Source organism: Cotesia glomerata, linkage group LG8 (genome assembly GCF_020080835.1).
Source record: "Cotesia glomerata isolate CgM1 linkage group LG8, MPM_Cglom_v2.3, whole genome shotgun sequence".
NCBI classification, from domain to species: domain Eukaryota; kingdom Metazoa; phylum Arthropoda; class Insecta; order Hymenoptera; family Braconidae; genus Cotesia; species Cotesia glomerata.
The window spans coordinates 15,709,469-15,719,846 of record NC_058165.1 but is presented as its reverse complement, the minus strand read 5'-3'; positions in this window follow the sequence as shown (position 1 = coordinate 15,719,846).

Here is a 10,378-nt window from a genome sequence, read left to right as displayed (position 1 = left end):
AAGAGATGAACGTACCAGGATATCTACGAAGGATAGTCGCTAGCTACTTCACGAATAGAGTCCTTAGATATGACACGAAGAATGGTCCAAAGGAGTATGATGTTACTGGAGGCGTCCCGCAGGGTTCTGTTCTCGGTCCACTTCTCTGGAATATCATGTACAACGGATTGCTGAGACTGAAACTACCAAGAAATGTCAAACTGGTAGCGTACGCGGACGACGTAGCCGTAGTAATCGTCGCCAAGCATATTGATGAGATAAATCATATGTTCACGATCACCTTTGAGCGAATTAACCAGTGGATGGACACAGTAAACCTACAACTGGCTAAACAGAAGACCGAGGCTGTACTTATCACTAGCAGAAAAGTGGTGGAAACGATCAATTTAAACGTCGGAGACCAAGAAATCACATCCCAACCATTCATTCGATATCTGGGAGTGATGCTCGATTCCCGACAACTTCAAACAACAAGTTGAACACGTGACCGCCAAAGCATCAGCAGTAGTGGCTAACCTAGTACGATTGATGCCCAACATCGGTGGCCCGAAGCAGACAAGGAGGTTATTGCTATCATCAGTAGTTACATCGGTCCTCACGTATGGGATATCCATTTGGTCCGACGCACTTGAGACCCAAGAATCATGGAGGAAAGCATGTCCGGTTTACCGACTGAGCGCGCTAAGAGTAGCCAGCGCCTTCCGAACAATATCAGAGGAAGCAGTGTGCGTCATTTCTGGAACTCTGCCGCTTAGAGTCTTAGCTAAAGAAAGACGGGCCCTTTACCATCGAAAGAGGTCAACTACACTGAGCGCTGAAGAACTAAGAACAGAAGAACGGCAGCACAGCATCTCGCGATGGCAACTTGAGTGGGACGCCGCAGCAAAAGGAAGATGGACACACCGCCTCATACCAAAGATCGACGTTTGGCTGAGCCGAAACCATGGTGAAGTCAACTATTACCTAACGCAGATGTTGTCAGGACATGGGTGCTTTCGAGTATCTGCACCGCTTTAAGCACGACGATTCTCCGGAGTGCCCGTCTTGTCCAGGGGTTATTGAGGACGCAAGGCACGTTTTCTTTGTGTGTCCACGTTTCGATCCTCAGCGTGAGGAGTTAGAGAGGATCCTGAACTGGAGAATCCAACCAGAGACAATAGTAGATGCAATGTTGTCGAATCAAACTGCTTGGAACGCTACAAGCACTTTTGCCACAGAAGTGCTTACAGAGCTGCGTTCCATTGAAAGAAAAAGAGCAAATGACAGAAACTAGAAGGAAGGAAAAATAACACCTTAGCCACCAGAAGGAATAGCGGTAGCTGGATCCTCCCCTCACGAAGTAATGCCTGACGGCGGTTTCCATGAGGGATTAGAGGAAAGAAGAAAAGGGGTTTAGGGTTTAGTGGGTAGGGGCGTTAGGGTCGAGTTTTAGTATGACACTGCGTCGAGTCGCCACATATCCAGGCCAAACAACTATGCCTGGAATCCGTAAGAAGGATTCCCCCCCCTAAGATAAAAAAAAAAAAAAAACACACACACACACACACACACACACACACACACACACATACAGATACCGTGACAACCTCGCGGGGATATTCAGGGAAGCTTCCTGTGACCTTCAAACGTCGAGACCTGAAGAAAACTTGATTTTTGCAAATCGGGGTGAAAACAATAACTTCCCGATTTTTGAAAATCTTCGATTTTCTTAGCGGGAAGTTAAAAATTAACTTGATTCAAAATGAATATCTTTGAATTTAAAAAACTCGCAGGAAGAAATCTAATTTAATTACTTCAAGAATTACTTTTTTTGGTTTCTAAATTCTTACTTTAAAATCTGTTTATGCTTGGTTCAATAGTATAACTTTTTAACTCAATATAATCTGATTCTTAAACCAATAAACATATTTTTTTCGCATAAATACACGGAAAAAAGAAAACTCTAAAAATTACAGTATATAATGTAACATGGCGCTTCGTGATGAAAACTGGAAAAATTACAGTTTCAAATGTAATTATTACAGATTTTATAAGAATTACATTGTAGAGTGTAAGATTTACATTAAAAGCTCTGAATATTAAATTAAAATTGAATTTAGAAAAATGCTATTTCAAACTGTAATTTTTCTAGTTTTGATTACGATGGGACCGATTTTACATTTTATACTGTAATTTTTCGAGTTTTCTTTTTTCCGTGTACAAATTTAAATACCAGATGGCGCGTCAGCAAACAACACCCGTATTACTGATGACAATATTGTCATTTTTAACTTCCCGCTAAGAAAATCGAGAATTTTCAAAATTCGGGAAGTTATTGGTTTCACCCCGTTTTTCGACAATTGAGTTTTCATCAGACCTCGACGTTTGAAGGTCACAGGAAGCTTCTCTGACTATCTCCGCGAGGTTTTCACTATGTCTATGTGTGTGTGCGCGTACGTGTGTGTGTTTTTTTTTAAGGGGGGGGAATCCTTTTTACGGATTCTAGGCATAGTTGTTTGGCCTGGATGTGTGGCGACTCGACGCAGTGTCATACTAAAACTCGACGCTAGCGCCCCTACCCACTAAACCCTAAACCCCTTTTCCTCTTTCCCCTAATCTCTCATGGAAACCGCCGTTAGGCATTACTTCGTTAAGGGAGGATCTAGCTACTGCTCTTTTTTCTGGTAGCTAAGGTGTTATTTTACCTTTCTTCTAGTTGTTGTCATTTGCTCTTCTTCTTTCGATGGAACGCAAGTCTATGAGGACTTCTGTTGCAAATGTGCTGATGGCGTTCCAGGAGGCTCTTGATGACAATATTGTTTCTACTATTGTCTCTGGTTGGATTTTCTTCTTTATGATCATCTCCAGATCATCTCGCTGTGGGTAAAATCGTGGGCACTCAAAGAAAACGTGCTCCGCGTCTTCATTGATTCCTGGACAGGACGAGCACTCCGATGAATCATCATGCTTAAAGCGGTGAAGATACGTCCGAAAACATCCATGTCCTGACAACAACTGCGTCAGATAGTAATTGACCTCGCCATGACTTCGGTTTAGCCAAACGTCGATCTTCGGTATGAGACGGTGTGTCCATCTCCCTGTTGTCGCGGCGTTCCACTGCGATTGCCATCGTGCGATGCTGTTCTGCCGTTCTTCAGCTCTGAGTTCCTCGGCACTTTGTGTGGTTGTCCTCTTTCGTTGGTAAAGGTTCCGTCTTTCCTCAGCTAGGACTCTGAGCGGCAAAGTTCTGGAAATGACACACACTGCTTCCTCTGATATTGTTCGAAAGGCGCTGGCTACTCAGCGCGCTCAGTCGGTAAACTGGACATGCTTTCCTCCATGATTCTTGGATCTCAAGTGCGTCGGCCCAAATGGATATACCATCCCTGGCGGATTCGTGGTCACGGTAAAATGATCGTGAAACGACGGTGAATGTACCATAAATTCACAGTGTCGACAAATGATCGTCGAATGACCGTCACTTGACTATCGAACGGCCGTCATTTGACAGTGAACGACGAGTATCATTGTGAAAGTTTTTCACTGTTACTTTATGATTTTTATTCTGTATAGTTATCATACTTCACTATTCGAAAAACTAAATTTTTACTTGACTTCTCCGATTTTTTACCTGAGTAAAAATCGTAGATCATCGATCGATCGTCTGTCATTTGACAGTCATTCGAAAACATATAAATTTTCAAAAAATCGTATAATGTCGGTAAGTCAGGAATTTTTTACTAGTCAACAATAAAAAAGTGCTGATTATATTTTTTTTTTATTACATTAAAAATACTCAAAGTGTATAAAAAGATAGGTAAATGAGAAATTTTCAGTAACTAATCGGGATGAAAAATTTTAAAAAAATATTAAATTATTGTAATTCTGTTTATTATTATGAGATATTTTTTTTTAACAATTCAATTTTTAGCAATTTCTTTTCCAGATCTTTTTTTATACAGTTAATAATTTCACCATAATTTCGAAATTAATAATTTCGTAATCATCAAAAATTTGAATCATTTATTACGATTATTATTTTGAAGTCATGGAAAAAATATAACTTTATTTAAGCTATTTTTATCTGTGCAATGAAAAAAAATGACTTGGTTTTGACACCTTATGATGTGACTGAATCTAATGTTTCGTGCAGTGTCTTAGATAGCCTAGCTGGTAGAGTCTTGGGCGCGCGACCAGATAAATCGGGTTCGAGTCTCGGTCTAGACTGTCCGCAAATTTTTTTTTATTTTATTGTCCGTGATAGTAGCGTAGAATCACCGTATTTGGACAGAATATTGAGCGTACAGTGTCGGTCATAACGTCGTAGATTCACTTGCGTATGCACCGTAAATATTCAATAAATTTATAGTAGATATCGTTCACAACGGTATCTGATGCTGACTGACAGATCGCTCGGTAAGAACGAACTTTATACGGTGAAACGATCGTGAAACAACGTCATTCGACCGTGCTTTTACCGTGTCGCCGAAACCGCCAGGGATATGTGAGGACCGATGTAACTACTGATGATAGCAATGACCTCCTTGTCTGCTTCGGGCCACCGATGTTGGGCACCAATCGTACTAGGTTAGCTACTACTGCTGATGCTTTGGCGGTCACGTGTTCAACTTGTTGTTTGAAGTTAAGTCGGGCATCGAGCATCACTCCCAGATATCGAATGAATGGTTGGGATATGATTTCTCGGTCTCTGACGTTTAGATTGATCGTTTCCACCACTTTTCTGCTAGTGATAAGTACAGTCTCGGTCTTCTGTTTAGCCAGTTGTAGATTTACTGTGTCCATCCACAGGTTAATTCGCTCAAAGGTGATAGCGAACATATGTTTTATCTCATCAAGATGCTTGGCGACGATTACTACGGCTACGTCGTCCGCGTACGCTACCAGTTTGACATTTCTTGGTAGTTTCAGTCTCAGCAATCCGTTGTACATGACATTCCAGAGAAGTGGACCGAGAACAGAACCCTGCGGTACACCTCCAGTAACATCATACTTCTTTGGACCATTCTTCGTGTCATATCTCAGGACTCTATCTGTGAAGTAGCTAGCGACTATCCTTCGTAGGTATCCTGGTTCACTATTTAGGGCAGCTGCTAGAGCACCTGGGTCAAAGGATTTCACCTTCCACCCAACGATGTCAAGTTTCTTAGCCGGTCTTTTAGGATTCTGGTCCTTTGATACTTCCCAGAGAATTGCATTGTGATCGCTGGCCGTGTAGATCTCCATCACCTTCCAGTCGTAGTTTCCTCTGATGAGGCTGCTGCTGACAAAAGTAAGATCCACAATTGAATTTTCGTCTCCTTTAGTGTACGTCGGCGCATCGCCGCTGTTTAACAATACTACATCTAACGTAGAAAAAGCTTAGAGGTGTTTATACGGTTCCGATATAAGCACAAGGTCAAGCTTCTGTTCACGTACTGTCTGCATGAGCAAATCATGTGCCGCCTCACAGTGGTTGATGTTTAGCTGCAGTATTCTCATTTTCGTTTATCAGTTATCTTCTTGAGTGCCTCTTGGTATACTGGGCATCTGCTTGTGCCGGCATGATGGGCGTTATTCTATGTACCGGGTTGATCCGCACACAGTGCGCATTTAGCAGGCTTATTACATTCGGCGATTTTGTGTCCCTCTTCTCCACATTTAATGCAAAGTTTGGAACGGTCGACTTCACTTGTGCACTGAACCGCACGGTGTCCAAAATGCCAGCATTTATAACACCGGACTGGTCTTAGTACTGTTCTAATACGACAATTGGTCCAGCCGATCCTAATCTTGCCGTGTTCTCCTACCACTTTCTGCGCTACCGTTGCTGCCAGAGTCACCGACGCAATTTGTGTTCTGCTACGTAAGACCTTACGAATTTTAATGGCCTCTACTGTTATACCACAATCGTTTCCAGCTGCCTCTTGTAAAGCTGTTAGAATGTCATCTTTAGTTTTAGTATCGTCAATATCGCGAATTTCCAGGTCTTCTTCAGGTCCTGTACTAATGACATTTGCGTCGTCCTTAAGTATTCCCGCGATAGTCTTCTGCAGGTCTTTACCTCTATCACTACTGCCTTTCGACAGCGTGATGAGAATGTTCCCTGTCGCGGTCCTGCGTATCTTCTCGACTGTGTTGCGGACCTGCTGGAAAACTGCTCGAGAAGCTCATACAAGGGAGACTTCGCAACGACATAGACCGTGCTGGAGGTTTTGCCGCAAACCAACACGGCTTCCGGAAAGGACGTTCGACAGTCGGAGCGATCAAGAAAGTCATAAAGACAGCAACACAAGCATGGTCTGGTAGCCTCAAAGCTCGTAAAGTATGTCTTCTCCTCACGCTAGATGTCAAAAACGCATTTAACAGCGCAAATTGGGGAGACATTTTAGACGCTCTGGAGCACAAGTTTGACGCGGAGCCAGAAAATCTGGCACTAGTCGACAACTACCTTGACGATAGAAAGCTAATAGTGGAAACTACTGAAGGCCCACAAGAATACGCCATAACGGCTGGCGTGCCGCAAGGCTCAATAATGGGGCCTGATCTATGGAACGCAGACTACGACGAGCTTCTTGAAATCCCGTTGCCAGAGCAAGTAGAGCTAACAGGCTTTGCAGACGACGTTGCAGCTACTATAGTGGCGGACAGCGTGGAAGAGGCCGAACTGCTAGTTCGGGAAACCATCGACACCGTCGAGACTTGGCTCGATAAGCATCACCTGAAACTCGCCAAACAGAAAACCGAGATGGTCGTTTTGACCCGTCAAAAATGGTTTCCAAAACCATTCGCTATGGACATGGGAGGAACAACGCTGACGTCAACAAGGGCCCTGCGGTATCTAGGGGTAATGATAGACGAGAAAATATCTTTCCGTGAACACCTCGACAGTGCATGCAAGAAAGCCAGCAAGACTGTGTCTAGCCTAGCACGAATTATGACCAACACCATGGGACCAAGAACAAAAAAGAGAAGAGTTCTTCTAGAAGCAGTCCACTCGGTACTGCTTTATGGAGTGGAGATATGGGCAGACATATTAATGCAGAAGACCTACCGGCGAAAGATCGCAGCAGTACAGCGGCGAGGCGCTCTCAGGGTTGCCTGCGCCTACCGCACAGTTTCCGAAGCGGCTGTATTGGTCATTGCAGGAGCCGCGCCCATCGACCTATTAGCGTTCGAAAGAGCAAAACTCTATGACGCTAAAGACAGTGATGATAACATGAAGGACGCAAGAACAAGGATAAAGGCGGAAACGCAGCAAGAGTGGCAGGACCGATGGACATCGGGAGAGACGGGCAGATGGACGGCGCGCCTGATCCCAAACTCAACGTCTGGCTCTCTCGGAAGCACGGGGATACGGACTTCTTCCTGACCCAGCTATTGACGGGACATGGGCAGTTCAATGCCTATCTTTTCAAGATGGGTTTGCACAGCACACCAACGTGCAAATACTGCCCGGATAAAATCGACGACTCCGAACACACATTCTTCGAGTGTGCTCGATGGAAGGACTACAGAAGAAACACTGAAGAGATCATAGGCACCAGGCTCTCCCCCTCAAGCCTGGTGACCTATATGATCAAACAAGAGGAAAACTGGTCAGCTGTTGCAGTTTATGCACAGCACCTCCTGAAAGACAAAATCGCAGAAAGGGACCAGTAGCCAGGAGTAGGCGTCGTGAGACGCAGCACGACTGGATTGAAGTAATGCTAACGCGGTTCCAATCCAGTCCTCCCCGTACCATCTAGGGGAGAGGGGAAGAGGAATGTTTTTTTAGTGGGTAAAAATCTCCACACTACCGACTATCGATATCTGCCGGAAGATGGGCGGCAGAGTTAACGATACCGGTGTCTGTTGAAGATCTTTTTCCGTACCTCTTTACAAAACACTCGTCGCAGAATCTACTATCCGTATGTTCGTACTTGTATTGGTATTCTCTAAAGCAACCGTGGCCGGTTAGGATTTGTGTCAGCCAGAAGTTAGGGCTGATCCTTTTGTTTGTTAGACGCTCTGCTACGTCTGGAAAGAAGACTTTAGTTTCGCGGCCGTTCTCTGATGTATCCCATTGTTCTTGCCACCGGCGTATGGTTTCAGTTCTAAGGGTGACAAGGCGACCCTCCGCATCTGGCTGCACGGTGACGTTTCCAAGGGTAGCCTGTTTGCCGATACGGAGGTTGTATCGCGCGCACAGAAATTGTACTTTTGAGCTCAAAGAGCTTAAAAACAAAATAAGTGAAATGTTGAGCGTTTAGGTATGGAGTTAGCGGGACGTTGCAGGGATGGCCTTTAAGGTCAACCGTTTTCCTAATTTTTTTTTTTTTTTGATTAGTTGTAAGTTTTCATTCTTTACATCAGACGACCGTCTTTGCATTTAATTATTATTATATATAATGCATTAATAAATAAAATTTTTATTAGTTTTCAATTACAATTACAATTACAATTACAAAATTGATATAATAAATAACTACGAGGGTAGAGACTTATCTAACGAACGAATAATTGAAAATTTTTATTTACTAGATAACCTCAAAGTGTCTATCGTTGATGATTCAGTCATAAAAATATTCAATATATTAAACAAAATCTAGTTTCTTTTAATTGAAAAATTGTTTTATGAATAAAATGATTTTGAAATGATCACAGAAAAATTATTTTTATTTAAGAAAAATAATCTAGTGTGTATGATTGTAACTACATGTAATCTTTAAGAGGACCCGGTGGTATAGCGGTCTAATGCTTTCAATTTTTTTTACACATTTTTTTTAAATTTTAAAAATTTTTTTAAAAATTAAAAAAATTTTTTTTTAAATTAGAAAAATGGCGCTGAACTTCTTCTTTCCAAAAAAATAGACCTGACTGGTGGGTAGTGATTGATCTCTTCCTCTGATCTGAAGTAAAAAAAAAGATAGAAAAAATTTCTTGAGTGGAAATTTTTTCGATCTCCATCCAAGAGCTGTAATTTATTCATTCGTGTAACGTTTGCTGTAATTAAGGGATGTAATTATTTTGAAACAAAACTTAAATTTTGAAGAAAAATTTGTTCTCGAACCAAGTTATTTTTTTTACTGCGTCATAATAATAATAATAAAATTTCAAGAATCATCACAATATGATGTTGTAAAATTGTTTTGAATAAGCGCAGCATTGCTAATATTGTTAAAATGTAGTATATAGCTAAAGATCCAGATAAAATAACAAACCATTGTAAATGAAACGAGCACAAGTCCAACAATAATGTAAATAATAATATAAAACAAAAAAATAAATATTTCACCGGAAAATAAATACCAGTTGACTAAAGTATTTAGTTGTCTAGTTAAAAGTGCAGCAGATAGAACTCGTCCAGGGAGACAAGTTGTGAGAGCGAGGACGTCTAGAAACTGGGACGTACTCTCCATCCGGTCAAGTTATATTGTATTAAGATCGATGGATCCCTTTTATTTTATTGTATTTTATTTAACGCTATACCTCTTGCTCTTTCTTTTATTTTATAAGAAAAAGTTTGAGAAATAAATTTTACGTGAACGGCATCCACGTAAGCACTTATTTTATCTACTTCTCACGTCATAAATTCCTTTTTCTCACGCGTAAATTTCTTTCTGTCTGCAGTAAGTATTTAAGTTAGTCAATTTAAGTACAAACAATCATAATTATGATTGCTATCATTGTTATTATCTTTCGATCAATCAAAGTTCTAATAATCAAATTAGTTGTACGGAACAATTGTGCATAATGTCGGAAATCTCGCATTAAGGTTTCATTAGTTTAAATGCTAATTCAACTACTCAGCGCATCCATCCGACAAATGCGTTTAAGTTAACTTATAATATTACCTGTCATAATACTAATCAATTATTATAATAAAATCTTTCATATCACTATTACACTTGATTATAAATTATTATAATATAAAATTATAATAAGCATCCCTGCAATGAAAACAAAAAAGAAAATTATTTGCAATCCTTCTTGAAATCTAATTCTAATTTAGTGGTCCACCGACATTTGGTCCCACGAAATTTCACCCCCGATTGTGTCACTGACTTCTCTATACGAAAAATTTAACTACCAATTAATATTTGTTATTAACCGTAAGATGGACGGTGGTGTTTACTCAAGTAACGTCTTAATAGGTGACTGAATAGTAGTTACGGACAGTGTCTCGGATAGCTTAACTGGTAGAGTCTTTGGCGCGTAACCGAACGATCCGGGTTCGAGTCCCGGTCCGGGCTGTCCGAATTATATTTTTTCAGTTACCGAAAAATTCCTACTGAGTAATAAAAAAAAAGTCCCCCCTCCCCCCCCCCCTTTATCCTTTATTCACCCAATTCCCAAATTTGTAGTGGACATTATGACGCTGACACAACATCGCGGGATGAGTTGTCCTGGGATCAATTGT